Below are 20,719 nucleotides of genomic sequence, written 5' to 3'. Positions count from 1 at the left end.
GACCAGCGAAGTAGCTGGGACATTTCATTTAATCATTTAACGACCAGCGAAGTAGCTGGGACTTTTCATTTAATCATTTAACGACCAACGAAGTAGCTGGGACTTTTCATTTAATGACCTGATTTAAGTTCGAAACTTTTGAAAGACAACCAATACGAGGACTGAACTTGATCTTTAGATTTAAAAACTTTAGCAAAATAACCAGTGCGAGCACCGGGTTTTTCTAACTGAGAGTCAGGAAGGAGACCGACATTCTTAAGATATTTAGAGATTGAAGCAGGAATGATTGTCGGAGTTTCAGGATTATCCCTTATCCTGAAGGGAAAATAGAAGATTTTATGAAGAGATAACCTGAGACTTGAATTTAGAAGGGATATGACAAGATTTAGAATTTATGATCTATGATTTAGATGGACAAGGTATGCGGTCCAATTTTCATGATTAAACCCTTATCCTGACGGGGAATATAGAAAGAATAAACTTTGAGAAGACAAAAGGATATAGAACTTTGAAAAAAATGTAGAACATTTGAGGAAATTAATTTATTTTTGTAAAAAGAATTCTCACAGGTAGCATGGTTGCCCCTATGAGTGATCTCAGGATTATCCCTTATCCTGAATGGGAAAAAGAATAGAATTTGAAGAGAAATTGATATAAATTTAGAAATCAATAAAGATCGATAAAACTTGTATTTGCAAAAAGAATTCTCATAGGTAGCATTGTTGCCCCTACGAGATGTCTCAGGGTTTTCCCTTATCCTGAATGGGAAAAAGAATAGATATTAAAGAGATTTAATGAAGGGAAATTGATATAAATCTAGAAAATCAACAAAGATTGACAAAACTTGTATTTACAAAAGAATCCTCATAGGTAGCGTTATTGCTCCTACAAGGGGTTTCAGGATTATCCCTTATCCTGAATGGGAAAAAGAATAGAATTTAAGGAAAATAAATGAAGAGAAATTGATATAAATTTAGAAAATCAATAAAGGTTGACGAAACTTGTATTTACAACAAAGTCCTCATAGGTAGCATTTTTGCTCCTACGAGGGGTCTCAAGATTATCCCTTATCCTGAATGGGAAACACCTTGGACAACGAGGGTCAGGTTTATCCCTTAACCTGAGGGGGAAACAAGATTTAGAAAATACCTCATGGAAAAGAGGCATCAGGTTTATCTCTTAACCTGAAAGGGAACAAGATTTAGAAAATACCTCATGGGAAAGAGGCATCAGGTTTATCCATTAACCTGAAAGGGAAAGAGATTTGATAAAATTTAATAGAATTGAGGAAAATTTGATAAAACTTGATAAAATTGACGTAAACTTGATAAAAATATGAATAAAATGAATGAAACTGATAAAGATATCAAAATTAACTGAAGATTTATAAGATTTGAGAAAAAGGAGTTTTTCTGATCCTGCCTGCATATGGGATTTTGAAAGGAAAATGTTTATTTAAAAGATAAATGAGAAATCATTTTGGGGGAAGAAAATCCACCACAAGAAGAATGATCAGTGCGAGATTTGATCCTTTAAATCAAACATGAGAGATCATCATGAGGGTTAATTTTTGAAGGCAATGGTTTTGAAAACCTATTTTTGAAGAAGAAGATCAATAATAGAACTGATTTCTAAAAATAACAGTTCGAAATTGATAATAAGATCAATACAAGGGTTGATCTTTGAAGATAATGTTTAAAAACCAATCTTGGAAGATAAGACCAACACAGGGGTTGATCTTTGAATATAATGATTTAAAACCCATTTTTGGAAGATAAGACCAATGCAAGGACTGATCTTTGAATATGATGATTTATAACCCATTTTGGAAGATAAAATCAATGCAAGGGTTGATCTTTGAATATAATGATTTATAACCCATTTTGGAAGATAAGATCAACGCAAGGGTTGATCTTTAAATGTGACGGTTTGAAAAACCACTTTTGGAAAATATGATCAACACAAGATTTGAGACCTATTTTTGGAAGATAAGACCAACACAAGGGTTGATCCTTCAATGCAATGGTTCAAAAACCTATTTTGGAAAACATGATCAACACGAGGGTTGATTTTTTAATGCAATGGTTCGAAAACCTATGTTTGAAAACATGATCAACACGAGGGTTGATTTTTGACAAAGGTTGGACCAAAGAATATTTGAACTCTTTGGTCATAACGAAGACTTTTTAAAATTTCATGATTTTTGAAAAGCCCTCATAGTTAATATCATTTCTCTCATGAATGATGTCAGGATTGTCCCACATTCTGAAAAGAATGGGAATTTAAATGCCCCAGTATGGCAAAAGAAAGAAGTAGAAAGATAAAAAGGAAATCGACATTTCATTGATAAGCAAATGTTTGATAACAAAACTGAATATTTATAGGAACTTTAAAAGGAAAAGATTCATAGAAGGCTGGGCTGACTAGCCCCTACAAGACAACTGACAAAAAGAGACGAAAGCAAAAACTTTGGCTTTATCAATTCTTTGAGTGGTCCGGAAATGGTTTTGTCAAGACTGATGGCTGCTTTTCTTCCTCGTCCTCTATCAACTCACTTCTGTTGATGCAGTCTTGTATCATGTGCTTGAGGACGAAGCAGTGCTCTGTGTCGTGCTCTGTTGCCCTATGGTACTTGCAGAACTGGTCTTTGAATTTTCCCAAGATTACGGGAGGATCTGCGATTTTAGGGAGTTTGATCATCCCATGCTTTAAGAGGTAATCCATAATCACTTCTAACTTTGATCTAACGGAGTAAAGACTCGATCTTTCTCCCACTTGATATATTTGGGCTTCTCTTGAAGATCACTCTTTTGTTGAAGGCCAATTGGAAGTGGTTTGTCATTGTTCTTATAAGATCTCTCCTTCTGTCCCTTGCTCTGATCTACCCTCGGGCCACTGCCACTGTTGTTCTTGTTTCCTTTGCTACTACTGCCAAGATTATTGCAGAAGGCATCAACTGAATGAGCGAACTGCGCCTTCTTCTTCTGGTCTTGGACATTCTTGACTAGAGGCGTGCCCTCGTAAAGCCCGCTTTCTATTCCTGCTTCGAGCCATTCGGCTCGCTCAATCAATTTGATGAAGGATTTCGTCGGGGAAGTGGCGATGAGGCTCCTTATAGGCTGAGAGAAATTGTTGAGGATTACCAGTAATGCGTGTTCCTTTGGAATGGGTACCTTCATCTTATTACAGGTGCTTCGCCACCTGTGAATAAAATCTCCTGCTCTTTCAGTCTCTCCTTGCTTCAGGTTGTAAAGATGATTTAATGTAGGTGAGGCTTCAGTGTTGAATAGGAAGCGCTCAATGAATAGATTTACTACTTTATCGAACTCTCGTAGTTCGATAGGATTGATGTGATCGGCATACCATCTGGCTGCTACACCCTCCAGACTGCGGGGAAAGCAAATAAACAACGCTTTGTTGTCTTTTCTGAAACGGCTGCACTCTGCATAAAATGTGGCTACGTGGGCTTTAGGGTTGCCAGTTCCGTCAAACTTGAGAAATTTACGAGGAAGGTTCTCCAGGTTATCATCCCCATCTAGACCATCGTAAAAATCCTCGTCGGTGTAGGTCTGCTTGCCCTTACCCTTGGCTTGAATGTCTTTAATTACTCGATTCATCTCCTTCATCTGCTTGCTCATCGGGTCCTCTGCTGGAGTCCCATATTTAGGCTTGTTGACGGATTCAGGCTCTTCTACAGCTATTTTTACGGACTGCCTCGGAGGATTCTATTTATAGACAATCTGCTCTTCCTCTTCTGATTCTTCCTCGACTGACTCTGATTCTTCAGAAGCCGTGTCTGGTTGTACCTTCTTTCTGATGATTCTAACTTGCTTCTTTGTCAGCTTGCTTTTAGGAACTGCCTCTTTCAGCTTGGCCTCTGCTTGCTCCGACATCATCCTTGCCATCATCTTTTGGAACATATCATACATAGCGGGGTCGATGTCATCTTTCCTGTTCTGACCCTGTCCGCTGACTGATTTAGGATAGCTCATCCCTTCTGCCTCACTGTTGCTGTGTTGAGGAATTGTTTCTTTTCCCGCTCTTGTCTGAACCATTTTCAGATATCAGCGCTCTCTGTAGAGAAAAGTGGAGGTTTTTTAGACCCAAGAAACTTTTTGGAGAAGTTTTTGACAAGAGGAAGAATTTAGGTTGAAATATAAAAAATTGTATCCCATTACTAGGGATTGAGTCGCCACAAAATTTGTGACAATTGTGTTGTTTACTCTACGAGAGAGAGTAATCAATCTAAAAAAAAATGTTTATTTTGAAAAGGATATCTCTTGTTGAAAAGAGATTTTATTTATGAAAATATAAACAAGAATATAAAATCAGAAGAAGAAAAATAAGAGAAAAAGATAAAATTTGAGAATAAATGGTAAAGATTTAAAATTTTGAAGAACTTGCAGGCAGGATAAAAAGAATTTTTTGAAGAAATTTAGAAAAAGAAGAGAAAGAAAAATACACCTGGGTTTTAAAAAACAAAGAGGAAATTTTGAAATATATACCCAGGTTTTTGGAAAATATAAGGAAGATATAAAATATCATACAATCACAGATATACAAGCAAGGATGCACAAACAACACTCTCTAAAGCTGACTCTAAATGCAATATTTGAAATGGCTGATAGGACCTTAATCCTAACTCTAAGATTTAGATCATCTGATTTTAATCAAGGTATGCCGATATACTCAAGTCGAAGCTCGAAGTACGTGGCATATAAGATATCTCTCCGGTTCTAAGGTAAGGTTTCCCAACATCCTTGAGCACCTACCGATATACCTCGGACTATGGCCCTTAGGTATGTGGTAGGGGGGCGCGAACCCAAATAAGTTGTCCAGTTGTGAGGCTCTCTCCCTAACTATGGTTCAGTGAGACAGCCCAACAACGTGAAGACCGGGACAATATAGGTAGGGATGTTTTCAAAACATGATCAACATGCAGATAAAACCAGAAAGCTCTAATGCAAGTCCTAAAGAGATAAATTTAAATGAAAAGAAGCATACACTTGCATACATTGTTTACATTCAATCCCTAAAATTGAGGAGAGTTGTATTTAAGACCTAAGTCTAATGTGAACATGGAATAATCTCCTCAATATGGTCCTACCAATCCATACTTAAATCCTATATGCAATGATGTCAGCTTAGGACATAATCTAGGCTCCTAAGGTTTGCATGGAAATGAAGCTGACATAGAAGAATAAAGACTTAGAAAATATTAAAGCAAAGCAAAGGCATAATTCGACCAGACAGAGACGCCAGTCCCATCACGGTCGCCAAAACTGTGATCATCACAAAATTTTTCTTCTCTTGTGGTTTCTTTCTCTTCCACCTCTTTTCCTTTTCTGACCTCTATTTCTTTTTTTTGAAGGGAGAAATGAAAAGACAGAAAAGAAAGAGAGAAGAGAAAAGAAAGAAAGAAAGAGAGAAGAGGAACTCTTTTACGGGGTTTCACTTGACCTTAATTTGAAAATATTTAGCAAATAACTCGCCTCCGTTTTGAAAATATATTGTAGGAAAAATGGAGAGACGGGATTCGCTCGTCGATACGAGGTTCAACCGTTCCTGGCGCCTTTACCAGGGGTAATCGAACCAAGGATCGAATTTATGCCTTTTGCTTTGCCTAAATATCATCTAAGAATTTATCCTAAGTCTAAATGCACAAAGAATCATGCTTGTGCAATGCAAGGATGTATGCTTTTTTTAAAAAAATGTTTTGAAAATCTCCAAGTTTTTCTGATATAGACTTGATAATAGAATGAAGAAATGGTTTCTGAATGATTGAATCTAACTTTGAACTTGAGATAGATCAGAGAAGTTCTAAGTCTTTGAAGTAATTTAGACTCGAAAGAATAAATCTTGATTTTGGAAAGAGAGTGATTTAAAGCTGAGATAGAAGGGAAAGAAAGGAAATTTTCAAAGTTTAGAAGATGGACTTTGAACTTAGATTTAGGAGAAGAGATGAAATTTGAAATGGAATTTGAATTTAAAATTTTAATATTGGAAATCAGGATGGAATTTGAGAAATCCAAATGATATTTAAAGATAGAAATGGATTTAAGAAATCCAGATGTGATCTGTAAAATGGAATTTAGATTTGAAATCTGGAAATGAAACAGAATTGGATTTGAAAGTTGGAATTCAAAATAGATATTGATTTGAAATCTGGATTTAAAGATGGAATTTCGAATCCAAAGTCTAGATCCTAAGATGGAATTTGAATCTGAAATCTGCATTGGATCTGAAATTTGAAATGGATTTTGGATCTTGAAGTCTGAGATTCAAGATGGAATTGAATTCTAGATCTCAAATGGATTTTGGATCTGAAGTCTGAGATCCAAAGTGGAATTGGGTTCTGGATCCTAAAATGGATTTGGATCTGAAGTTTGAGATCCAAGATAGAGCTGGACTCTAGACCCTAAGATGGATTTTGGATCTGAAGTCTGAGATAAAAAATAGAGTGTTGCTCTGGACCCTAAGATGGATTTTGGATCTGAAGTCTGAGATTCAAGATGGAATTGAATTCTGGATCTCAAATGGATTTTGGATCTGAAGTCTGAGATCCAAAGTGGAATTGGGTTCTGGATCCTAAAATGGATTTGGATTTGAAGTTTGAGATCCAAGATAGAGCTGGACTTTAGACCCTAAGATGGATTTTGGATCTGAAGTCTAAGATAAAAAATAGAGTTGAACTCTGGACCCTATGATGGATTTTGGATATGAAGTCTGAGATCCAAAGTGGAACTGGGTTCTGGATCCTAAAATGGAATTGGATCTGAAATCTGAGATCCAAAAGTGAAAGTTGGATTCTGGATCCTAAATGGATTTTGGATCTGAAACCTAAGATCCAAAAGGTGAAGATTTGTACTTGGAAATCTCGATCCAAGTTGGGATTAAAATCTAACTTTGGATTTGGATTCTGAAAGTCAAAATGGGACTTTTGAAGATGGATCTGGGTTTTGAAAACCCTCATTAAATTTAAAACTTAGAAAAAGACTTGAATTTGGAATCAATCTCAAAACTTGGATTTTGAAGATAAACTTGATTTTTGAATTTGAAATCAGAAGACGAATCACAAACTTCAAAGTTAAATTGAACTTTGAATTTGAATTTTGATTTGAATTGGAAATTTGAAATTTGAATACAAAATGATTCTTGAAATTTCAATGTCAAATTAGACTTTGAAATAGACTTTTGAATCTTGAAAATGAGATAGAATTGAATTTGAATCCATAAATAAGATTTGATCTGATAAATGAAGAAAAGAATCACTTAGAATTTTGAAAAGAGAATTTTGAAAATATGATGCAATTATATCCTAAATGATAAATGAATTTAAATAGTTTTGAAATTAGATTTTGAAAAGCTATTCCATTCTCTAAATGTATTAAAATAAGATTGAAGATATAATATATCCCTGACTATGGTCATTGAATGTATTATATAATAATCTATATTTAAATTCAAGTGAAGAATAAAAACACAATTTTTTGGTGCCTTTATAGAGTTTAAAATGAAATTAACTCTCAATATACCCTGACTATGGCCATTGGTATATATATTGAATTAATTTTAAATTAAACCCTGATAAAAGAGGAAAATATTTAAAAAAAATATGATGAAATTTAAAAAGGATCCAGTGTGGATCTAGTGTTATTTTATAAAAGACAAAAATACGAAGTTTTGTTTATATCCTGACTATGGCCATTGATGTAAATCATCAACTTAGGATTAATTACCTTTTACGAAATGGTGCACGTGCCATTCGTGTTGCCATTTGTGAGATTTTGGAAAATAAAGGTAAAAAGCATGAAAATAAGCAATTTATGATATTTACAATGCTCATTCATTCTATCTAAAACAGGAAATGTAAATTCTCATTAATATCTAACTATTACAATACATGAAATTGAATTTACAACTCCAAGTAATGATCTTTTCCTCATATTCTCCTGCAAAACACTTGATTAGTATGAAAATTACAAGAAAATTGTATATAGATGTCAATGGTAAAACACTCATATGCCAAGATGTATTTGATGAAGAAGATGGGAGGGGATATATATATATACTTGTATTCATATATACAGGCATATCTATATATATATATATAGGTATATGTATAATTATATATATATATATATGTATATATATATATGTATATATTACACATGATATACAGGCAGCATAGGTGTTGATGAAGAAGAAATACAACAAGGAAGGAGATATACAATGTAAAGTGGTTCTATGAGAGTGAATGAGATAGACATATATGCAGCTGGGAGGTTGAGTGAATTTGCATAACATATGGTGGGAAATGCTGTATAGCAAGTGGCTGGATCTAGATGGGTGTTATCATGAAGGGTAATGATACAAAACTGGGTTAAATATGATTGAAATAACAACGTATGACAGTTGGGAAAAAGTGTGCCCAGGTGCAGCTGCTTATGAGTTGCAAGGGCAGTTGTAATGGTGAAAGAAGCAAGGGAGGGTTAGACAAAGGGGAATTGTGGGGCAATAGGGAAAGTGGTGTGCTGTTGTGAAACAGAATGCGATGGTGGCTACTGTAGATGTAAGAAAAACTGCAGTAGTGAAGGTGGAATATGGAAGTTGAAATCACTGTGGCTGAGTGAAAGATGGACATAGGGAAGGGAAGTACGACAGACATAGAAGATGACTGTTGTTGTTGTAAGCCGTACTGAGATGAACCGAAGGAGGCAACAATGGTGTGATTGCTGGAATTTTAGCAGAAAGTGCAGGGATGTGTTGGTGGAAACAGGGCAGCTACTGTAGCAATGGAAGACCGGGCTATGAATGTGGTGGGGTGATGTGGGAGTATAAGTGAGAGCCTCTCCAAGCCTATCAAACCTGTTATCCAAACTGATTCAGCAAATACAGAGTGCATTAGTAGTTCCTGAGCTGTCTTCAATTTGACGCAGAAATCCAACTTGCTGAGGTCAAGACAGCTATAGGAAGCTTGGTGCGAGGTATTGAAATTTGATTCTTTTCCTCCCTCTTTTGTTTTTGTAATCACCAAACTTCCCCAAAATAAATGAAAAAAAATGTAAGCAGATACAACTAAATTAAAGACTGAACAAGAAAGAGTATTCAAGACAGTGCAATAACGTGAATGATATTGTCATTGACCCAAAATTTTTACAGTAAAGAGGAGTAAACTTACATTAGAATTAGTGAACAAATCAGATTATCAAATTCCATAATGGGCATTAAGCATATTCAAGAAAGCCACTGGAATATTTTTTTGGTTCAATCTTTTTTTTGTCCAAAAATGAAGAAACAATGACACAACAAAGAAAGCTATCACACAATAAACAATGACCAAGTTGTGAAGGATATTAATGACAGAGATCTGAAGGCCATGCTATGAATATGCACAAATAGGAGTAGAATAGATCATCAAAAGTTGTAATATGAAATCTGGCCAACATCTGCACATAGGAGGTCTATGGTTGGATCAAGTTAGAGATATTGACATGAACTGAAAGGCCCTAAGGTAGTTTTTAAACTAAGACAGGGGAGGAAATAAAATGTAATGAAGATGGTATGGAAACCTGAGCATCTAATATACAGAACAGCGTAAGAAAATCAAAGAGAATAAAGAATGGGGAGAACTAAATTTAAATCACAGACAATATGGTTTATATGCAAAAATAAAATTACTAAAGCATTATGAACTCAATCCAATTTTAACGCCCAGAGGAATAAGTCTCACGCTGATTCTTTTACAAGATTTTTTTTTGGAGTCGACCAGCCATGCGAGGCTGATTTATCAGCTCAAGGGTCTTGGGAATCTACTTGATATAATCCCTCTGTGATCGTGCCTAGGGGTAACAGGACCCAGCATTTAATCTAACGAAGGCAACCGTGGATGGTATGAATAATGCTATGAGTCAGACTGAAATGATGGAACTGTCATGGAGAAATGAAGCCCTGGGAATGGACAACGCAAGCAGATGCTACAATGTGAGGTAAAAAAAAGAGAAAATGATGGATTCTAATCATCCAAAAATAGTAAAACGAATCGGGAAGCAGCCCCAGAGAGGCTCTAAACCATCAGACATCCGAAAAAAAAAAATAGAAAATGAACTGCAGAAGTTCGTTTAACAGAATAGCAAATCTTTCTAAAACAAAAAATCAAACATGAAATCATTCGATACGAGCATTAAGAACAAACGGGAAATAAGAGAAATCAAACACAGAAGCAGGGAATAAAAGAAATCAGAGTTATAGTAACATCAAAAAAAAAAAGGAAGAAAAGAACATGGTTATGCCATGGAATAAATTGAATATCATGGATAATCAGATATAACTAGATTCAATATAAAAGGAGAAAAAAAATGCATAAATAAAATGCCATCCGATGCTTTTAAGTGAAAGATCAAATGCAAAAGATAAAAGAAGAAGAAGAAAAAAAGAAGAAAGGAAACTAAAACAAGGAAGAAGCATTTTGGGGAAACGCATGCGAAGCAGAATAAACTGTAAAAATGAAAAAAAGGAAATCAAATATACTAAAATCGGCTATGGACTGAATTTCGTAAATGAAACTACAGAAATATAAGAAGAAACTAAAATATGTTGGAATCGAAGGATTCCTTTGATGTAACGTTGTGTAAACCAATTTGATATATACAAATTGTGTTTACAGGACGTATGTTGATAGGGGCAAACTAAGAAGATCAAAAGAAGGAAAAAAAAATCAGAAAACAAATGGAGGAGAGATTCTTACTAAGATCTGCTTGCGTTGTCGGGTGGAATCGGAGCTCCTTCTACCGCTTAAAGGGAGACACCAGGGATGGGAGAAGGGAAAATGAGATCTGCTTGCATTGTCGGGTGGAATTGGAGCTTCTTCTACCGCTTAAAGGGAGACACCAGGGATGGGAGAAGGAAAAACTGAAGAATTGAAAGGAATGAGGGAGCAATACGCACGAAAGGGGAGGTGAAGAATGGATAGGCAGGGGATCGTGGCTGAAAATGGATCCCTCTCGACCCCCCCTGAGGGACGATATTTATGGGAGGTGGCCGTTAGGCCCCTCTCAGATCGGTTCCCCATATTTTATAAAATTTTCTAAAAATTTCTAAAAAGGGGCTCTAACAAAAATTTTCTCTAGAAAGGGTGTTTTCAAAACTTGATTTTCAAGAAGGTGCTTTCAAAAGGTCATTTTTGTATTTTTTTTCGATTTTCTTATTTTTTTGTTTTTTTCTTGATATTTTCTATATTCTTTTGTATTTTTTAAGACAAAAACTCTAAAAACTAGGGAATTTGAAACTACTTTTACAAAACTTCAAAAATTTTACAAAAGAAGAGTTTTCTTGAAAAGTCAGGGTTATTTTGCGGAAATTTCTTCAAAAGAATGGGTTTGGATCTAGGTTTTAAAAGAATGTTCAAGTTTTGACATTCGAATCGAGAAATACAGTACGATGGATCCAAACGGATGTCGGATGGACTGTCCGTGCTATTTAAAAACTATTTTTAGTATTTTCTATAATTTTAATTTAAAAGTTGGACAACGAGACTCGGATTTGGATCTAGACAATGGATCCGGATCCGAAATCAATTTAGACATATAAAATGAATTTAATTTCAGTAAAATTTGAGAAATAAACTCGAATTTAGATTTAAAAGTGACTCAATTGCTCAGAAAATGATATCAGGGGCAAAAAGAGAATGTTTAAAAGATTTTGAAAAATTTGGGGTGTTTACAGATGCCCCTCTTTGCTACTAAGCCGGCAAAAAGCTGAGCTTAGTGGCAAAGATAATACTCTAAATTTTGAAAATGCCCCAGTCAGCAAATCTGAACTGGGTGTGGAAGAATTTGAAAGACGTGATTTTCAGGCTTAAAACCTTGTCCTGAATGGTCCTGGGGGGAGACGAAATCCTCGAGGATGATATGACTGAATAATAGCAATGAGGAAATCGTGATGGGACTTTACGTGAAGATCCCGGAAAGATAAGAATTTAGATCAAGTCTCGTGGGTGAGACAGGATCAGCTTTTCAGAATGACTCAGGTTTAACCCTTAACCTGGATGGGACGAATGTATCTCAAAATAACCTGAATGGGGAAAGGAATATATGAGGACTTTGATGGGACATTTTTGTGAAAATGCCTCATGAGATGAAGCTCAAGTAGGATCCTGTCCTAGATGGATATACAAAGCACGGATTCCTCGATGGGAAGAACCATGATGGGACTGGAAGAAAGCACCTCAGCGAAATGAGGGAAACTCGTTGGAACGAGATTCAAGTTTAACAAAAACCTGAAAAGAAAGATACCTCGAGGGGGGAGGTTCAGGATTAACCCTTAACCTGAAGGGGACGACCAAATGGAATCCTCGAGTGAAGAGACCATGATGAGACCTTCGGAGTTTGGACAAACAAATCCGAAAGAGGTTTGCGAAAGGAGGGAATGGGGTTCCCTAAAGCTTTGAAAAAGGGATTATCTTGGGCGTCTCATGGCTCAGACTGACATAGCTTTTGAATTTAATGACCTCTCACAGAAAATGCAGGTTTTGACCGTTAACCTGAGTGGGTACAACCATACGGAATTCTCGAAACCGTGATGGGACAGGAGAGATACTTCAACTGAATGAGGTAACTCTTCTGGAAGATATAAACAACGCTAGATTGCATCAAAATGGATATTGAATATTTGTTTCATTCTTGGAATATCTAGAAAATTTTGCCAATAAGATAAATTTATAGTTGACTTCAACGCTTGAAAATGTGCACATGTGTGCAAAGATATTCCCTCTTTTACCTAGAGTATTTCCTCCAACGAGGATAATTTCTCGAATTTAAGAGTCAAATTCAAAATTTTTGTGTTGATGACTTTCTTCAAGGAAGTTATCCATTTCCCTGATATGAGGAGAGAAGAAATATTCTCAATTTCATAAAAGCAAGTAGTGAAAAGATATTGATAAAAAAATTTTGCATGAGAGAAGATGACTTATGGCAATTTAGGCAGTTTGATATCTGAGTGTTTTCTCATGATAATCCTTTTGCACTCTTTTTGAGTCATTGAACTTTTTCGGGCTTTTTACATCATCCTTTATTTTTGGAGATGTCCTAACTTTTCTCTCTTTTTCAGGGAAGGGTACGTCACAAACTCCTTCATCTTGGAGATGTTTCGATCCTTCTTTTATCTCAAGGATTCTATTGATGATATTGGCTCAAAAGGTCTATTGATGAAAGCAGAAATCAAATATCATTTAGGGTTTGTCGGTAGGTTCATCACACTCGCCTTTATCTCGACGGCGATCTGAACTTTCCCTGGAAGGATCATTCACAAACTCCTTCATCTCGGTAGATGATCCAAATCTTCTTTGGCCCCGGGGGTCTGCTCGCCTATTCGCCTTCATCTTGACGACAATTGAGAGATCCCTTTTGCAGATATTTGATTTGCAGCTTTAAAATGAGAGGATATGGATTAAGTGAATTTTTTTTGTAGCTCAGGCTATTTCTACTGTCTGATTGCCAGAAAATTATCTTTAAACATGCGTCATAGCCATGATAAATATCAATTCTCTTCTGGATCTTCAACGTCATCGAATATTTCTTTTGCCAATCATACCGAGGATATTTCTCTCATCCTTTTGGTTGATCAACAGGGAAAAGATTTGAATTTTACCTCTTTTTCGCAAAAAGTTTCACCTTTTTTGGAAATGATACTAGAGGTAATCAGAGGTGATTCTTTTGTGTAGTAAGAATATTGGAATCAACAAATACTTTTAGCAAATTGGCAAATTTTGCATAACTTCTGTGTGAAATACTTACTCAATATAGATTTCGATGCAACCTTTAGTTGCAATTTATGATTTTGGACATTCTAACGAGTAAAACTGAGATCTTTTATTTAACGACCAGCGAAGTAGATGGAACCTTTCATTTAATGACCAGTAAAAACTGGGACCTTTCATTTAACGACCAGCGAAGTAGCTGGGACATTTGATTTAATGACCAGCGAAGTAGCTGGGACATTTCATTTAACGACCAGCGAAGTAGCTGGGAAATTTCATTTAACGACCAGCAAAGTAGCTGGGACATTTCATTTAATCATTTAACGACCAACGAAGTAGCTGAGACATTTCATTTAACGACCAGCGAAGTAGCTGGGACTTTTCATTTAATCATTTAATGACCAGCGAAGTAGCTGGGACTTTTCATTTAATCATTTAACGACCAGCGAAATAGCTGGGACTTTTCATTTAATCATTTAACGACCAGCGAAGTAGCTGGGACTTTTCATTTAATCATTTAACGACCAGCGAAGTAGCTGGGACTTTTCATTTAATGACCTGATTTAAGTTCGAAACTTTTGAAAGACAACCAGTACGAGGACTGAACTTGATCTTTAGATTTAAAAACTTTAGCAAAATAACCAGTGCGAGCACCGGGTTTTTCCAACTGAGAGTCGGGAAGGAGACCGGCATTCTTAAGATATTTAGTGATTAAAGCAGGAATGATTGTCAGGGTTTCAGGATTATCCCTTATCCTGAAGGGGAAATAGAAGATTTTATGAAGAGATAACCTGAGACTTGAATTTAGAAGGGATATGACAAGATTTAGAATTTATGATCTATGATTTAGATAGACAAGGTATGCGGTCCAATTTTCAGGATTAAACCCTTATTCTGATGGGGAATATAGAAAGAATAAACTTTGAGAAGACAAAAGGATATAGAACTTTGAAAAAAATGTAGAACATTTGAGGAAATTGATTTATTTTTGTAAAAAGAATTCTCACAGGTAGCATGGTTGCCCCTATGAGTGATCTCAGGATTATCCCTTATCCTGAATGGGAAAAATAATAGAATTTGAAGAGAAATTGATATAAATTTAGAAATCAATAAATATCGATAAAACTTGTATTTGCAAAAAGAATTCTCATAGGTAGCATTGTTGCCCCTACGAGAGGTCTCAGGGTTTTCCCTTATCCTGAATGGGAAAAAGAATAGAATTTAAAGAGATTTAATGAAGGGAAATTGATATAAATCTAGAAAATCAACAAAGATTGACAAAACTTGTATTTACAAAAGAATCCTCATAGGTAGCGTTATTGCTCCTACAAGGGGTTTCAGGATTATCCCTTATCCTGAATGGGAAAAAGAATAGAATTTAAGGAAAATAAATGAAGAGAAATTGATATAAATTTAGAAAATCAATAAAGGTTGACGAAACTTGTATTTACAACAGAGTCCTCATAGGTAGCGTTATTGCTCCTACGAGGGGTCTTAGGATTATCCCTTAACCTGAATGGGAAACACCTTGGACAACGAGGGTCAGGTTTATCCCTTAACCTGAGGGGGAAACAAGATTTAGAAAATACCTCATGGAAAAGAGGCATCAGGTTTATCTCTTAACCTGAAAGGGAACAAGATTTAGAAAATACCTCATGGGAAAGTGGCATCAGGTTTATCCCTTAACCTGAAAGGGAAAGAGATTTGATAAAATTTAATAGAATTGAAGAAAATTTGATAAAACTTGATAAAATTGACGTAAACATGATAAAAATATGAATAAAATGAATGAAACTGATAAAGATATCAAAATTAACTGAAGATTTATAAGATTTGAGAAAAGGGAGTTTTTTTTATCCTTCCTACATATGGGATTTTGAAAGGAAAATGTTTATTTAAAAGATAAATGGGAAATCATTTTGGGGGAAGAAAATCCACCACAAGAAGAATGATCAATGCGAGATCTGATCCTTTAAATCAAACATGAGAGATCATCATGAGGGTTAATTTTTGAAGGCAATGGTTTTGAAAACCTATTTTTGAAGAAGAAGATCAACAATAGATCTGATTTCTAAAAATAACAATTCGAAATTGATAATAAGATCAATACAAGGGTTGATCTTTGAAGATAATGTTTAAAAACCAATCTTGGAAGATAAGACCAACACAGGGGTTGATCTTTGAATATAATGATTTAAAACCCATTTTTGGAAGATAAAACCAATGCAAGGATTGATCTTTGAATATGATGATTTATAACCCATTTTGGAAGATAAAATCAATGCAAGGGTTGATCTTTGAATATAATGATTTATAACCCATTTTGGAAGATAAGATCAACGCAAGGGTTGATCTTTAAATGTGACGGTTTGAAAAACCACTTTTGGAAAATATGATCAACACAAGATTTGAGACCTATTTTTGGAAGATAAGACCAACACAAGGGTTGATCCTTCAATGCAATGGTTCAAAAACCTATTTTAGAAAACATGATCAACACAAGGGTTGATTTTTTAATGCAATGGTTCGAAAACCTATTTTTGAAAACATGATCAACACGAGGGTTGATTTTTGACAAAGGTTGGACCAAAGAATATTTGAACTCTTTGGTCATAACGAAGACTTTTTAAAATTTCATGATTTTTGAAAAGCCCTCATAGGTAATATCATTTCTCTCATGAATGATGTCAGGATTGTCCCACATTCTGAAAAGAATGGGAATTTAAATGCCCCAGTATTGCAAAAGAAAGAAGTAGAAAGATAAAAAGGAAATCGACATTTTATTGATAAGCAAATGTTTGATAACAAAACTGAATATTTATAGGAACTTTAAAAGGAAAAGATTCATAGAAGGCTGGGCTGACTAGCCCCTACAAGACAACTGACAAAAAGAGACGAAAGCAAAAACTTTGGCTTTATCAATTCTTTGAGTGGTCCGGAAATGGTTCTGTCAGGACTGCTGGCTGCTTTTCTTCCTCGTCCTCTATCAACTCACTTCTGTCGATGCAGTCTTGTATCATGTGGTTGAGGACGAAGCAGTGCTCTGTGTCGTGCCCTGTTGCCCTATGGTACTTGCAGAACTGGTCTTTGAATTTTCCCAAGATTACGGGAGGATCTGCGATTTTAGGGAGTTTGATCATCCCATGCTTTAAGAGGTAATCCATAATCACTTCTAAGCTTTGATCTAACGGAGTAAAGACTCGATTTTTCTCCCACTTGATATATTTGGGCTTCTCTTGAAGATCACCCTTTTGTTGAAGGCCAATTGGAAGTGGTTTGTCATTGTTCTTATAAGATCTCTCCTTCTGTCCCTTGCTCTGATCTACCCTCGGGCCACTGCCACTGTTGTTCTTGTTTCCTTTGCTACTACTGCCAAGATTATTGCAGAAGGCATCAACTGAATGAGCGAATTGCGCCTTCTTCTTCTGGTCTTGGACATTCTTGACTAGAGGCGTGCCCTCGTAAAGCCCGCTTTCTATTCCTGCTTCGAGCCATTCGGCTTGCTCAATCAATTTGATGAAGGATTTCGTCGGGGAAGTGGCGATGAGGCTCCTTATAGGCTGAGAGAAATTGTTGAGGATTACCTACAATGCGTGTTCCTCTGGAATGGGTACCTTCATCTTATTACAGGTGCTTCGCCACCTGTGAATAAAATCTCCTGCTCTTTCAGTCTCTCCTTGCTTCAGGTTGTAAAGATGATTTAATGTAGGTGAGGCTTCAGTGTTGAATAGGAAGCGCTCAATGAACAGATTTACTACTTTATCGAACTCTCGTAGTTCGATAGGATTGATGTGATCGGCATACCATCTGGCTGCTACACCCTCCAGACTGCGGGGAAAGCAAATAAACAACGCTTTGTTGTCTTTTCTGAAACGGCTGCACTCTTCATAAAATGTGGCTAAGTGGGCTTTAGGGTTGCTAGTTCCGTCAAACTTGAGAAATTTACGAGGAAGGTTCTCCAGGTTATCATCCCCATCTAGACCATCGTAAAAATCCTCGTCGGTGTAGGTCTGCTTGCCCTTACCCTTGGCTTGAATGTCTTTAATTACTCGATTCATCTCCTTCATCTGCTTGCTCATCGGGTCCTCTGCTGGAGTCCCATATTTAGGCTTGTTGACGGATTCAGGCTCTTCTACAACTATTTTTACGGACTGCCTCAAAGGATTCTATTTGTAGACAATCTGCTCTTCCTCTTCTGATTCTTCCTCGACTGACTCTGATTCTTCAGAAGCCGTGTCTGGCTGTACCTTCTTTCTGATGATTCTGACTTGCTTCTTTACAGGCTTCTTTCTCAGCTTGCTTTTAGGATCTGCCTCTTTCAGCTTGGCTTCGGCTTGCTCCGACATCATCCTTGCCATCATCTTTTGGAACATATCATACATAGCGGGGTCGATGTCATCTTTCCTGTTCTGACCCTGTCCCCTGACTGATTTAGGAGAGCTCATCCCTTCCGCCTCACTGTCGCTGTTTTGAGGAACTGTTTCTTTTCCCGCTCTTGTCTGAACCATTTTCAGATATGAGCGCTCTCTGTAACGAAAAGTGGAGGTTTTTTAGACCCAAGAAACTTTTTGTAGAAGTTTTTGACAAGAAGAAGAATTTAGGTTGAAGTATAAAAAATTGTATCCCATTACTAGGGATTGAGTCGCCACAAAATTTGTGACAATTGCGTTGTTTACTCTACGAGGGAGAGTAACCAATCTAAAAAAAATGCTTATTTTGAAAAGGATATCGCTTGATGAAAAGAGATTTTATTTATGAAAATATAAACAAGAATATAAAATCAGAAGAAAAATAAGAGAAAAAGATAAAATTTGAGAATAAATGGTAAAGATTTAAAATTTTGAAGAACTTGCAGGCAAGATCAGAAGAAATTTTTGAAGAAATTTAGAAGAAGAAGAGAAAGAAAAATACACCTAGGTTTTAAAAAACAAAGAGGAAATTTTGAAATATATACCCAGGGTTTTGGAAAATATAAGGAAGATATAAAATATCATATAATCATAGATATACAAGCAAGGATGCACAAACAACACTCTCTAAAGCTGACTCTAAATGCAATATTTGAAATGGCTGATAGGACCTTAATCCTAACTCTAAGATTTAGATCATCTTATTTCAATCAAGGTATGCTGATATACTCAAGCCGAAGCTCGAAGTACGTGGCATATAAGATATCTCTCCAGTTCTAAGGTAAAGTTTTCCAACATCCTTGAGCACCTACCGATATACCTCGGACTATGGCCCTTAGGTACGTGGTAGGGGGGCGGGAACCCAAATAAGTGGTCCAGTTGTGAGGCTCTCTCTCGAACTATGGTTCAGTGAGACAGCCCAGCAACGTGAAGACCGGGACAATATAGGTAGGGATGTTTTCAAAACATGATCAACATGCAGATAAAACCAGAAAGCTCTAATGCTAGTCCTAAAGAGATAGATTTAAATGAAAAGAAGCATACACTTGCATACATTGTTTACATTCAATCCCTAAAATTGAGGAGAGTTGTATTTAAGACCTAAGTCTAATGTGAACATGGAATAATCTCCTCAATATGGTCCTACCAATCCATACTTAAATCTTATATGCAATGATGTCAGCTTAGGACAGAATCTAGGCTCCTAAGGTTTGCATGAAAATGAAGCTGACATAGAAGAATAAAGACTTAGAAAATATTAAAGCAAAGCAAAGGCATAATTCGACTAGACGGAGACGCCAGTCCCATCACGGTCGCCAAAACTGTGATCATCGCAAAATTTTTCCTCTCTTGTGGTTCCTCTCTCTTCCACCTCTTTTCCTTTTCTGACCTCTATTTCTCCTTTTTGAAGGGAGAAATGAAAAGACAGAAAAGAAAGAGAGAAGAGAAAAGAAAGAAAGAAAGAGAGAAAAGGAACTCTTTTGCGGGGTTTCACTTGACCTTAATTTGAAAATATTTAGCAAATAACTCGCCTCCGTTTTGAAAATATATTGCAGGAAAAATGGAGAGACGGGATTCGCTCGTCGATATGAGGTTCGACCGTTCCTGGCGCCTTTACCAGGGGTAATCAAACCAAGGATCGAATTTATGCCTTTTGCTTTGCCTAAATATCATCTAAGAATTTATCCTAAGTCTAAATGCACAAAGAATCATGCTTGTGCAATGCAAGGATGTATGCTCTTTTAAAAAAAATGTTTTGAAAATCTCCAAGTTTTTCTGAGATGGACTTGATAATAGAATGAAAAAATGGTTTCTGAATGATTGAATCTAACTTAGAACTTGAGATAGATCAGAGAAGTTCTAAGTCTTTGAAGTAATTTAGAGTTGGAAGAATAAATCTTGATTTTGGAAAGAGAATGATTTAAAACTGAGATAGAAGGGAAAGAAAGGAAATTTTCAAAGTTAAGAAGATGGACTTTGAACTTAGATTTAGGAGAAGAGATGAAATTTGAAATGGAATTCGAATTTAAGATTTTAATATTGGAAATCAGGATGGAATTTGAGAAATCCAAATGATATTTAAAGATAGAAATGGATTTAAGAAATCCAGATGTGATCTGCAAAATGGAATTTAGATTTGAAATCTAGAAATGGAACTGGATTTGAAAGTTGGAATTGAAAATAGAATTTGATTTGAAATCTGGATTTAAAGATGGAATTTCGAATCCAAAGTCTGGATCCTAAGATGGGATTTGAATCTAAAATTTGCATTGGATCTGAAATTTGAAATGGATTTTGGATCTTGAAGTCTGAGATTCAAGATGGAATTGAATTCTGGATCTCAAATCGATTTTGGATCTGAAGTCTGAGATCCAAAGTGGAATTGGGTTCTGGATCCTAAAATAGATTTGGATATGAAGTTTGAGATCCAAGATAGAGCTGGACTCTAGACCCTAAGATGGATTTTGATTCTGAAGTCTGAGATCAAAAATATTGTTGAACTCTGGACCCTAAGAAGGATTTTGGATCTGAAGTCTGAGATTCAAGATGGAAT

Source organism: Nuphar pumila, chromosome 16, assembly GCF_984573655.1.
Source record: "Nuphar pumila chromosome 16, dmNupPumi1.hap1.1, whole genome shotgun sequence".
Lineage (NCBI taxonomy): Eukaryota > Viridiplantae > Streptophyta > Magnoliopsida > Nymphaeales > Nymphaeaceae > Nuphar > Nuphar pumila.
The sequence above is the reverse complement of the archived record's forward strand: the minus strand, read 5'-3'. Positions refer to the sequence as shown.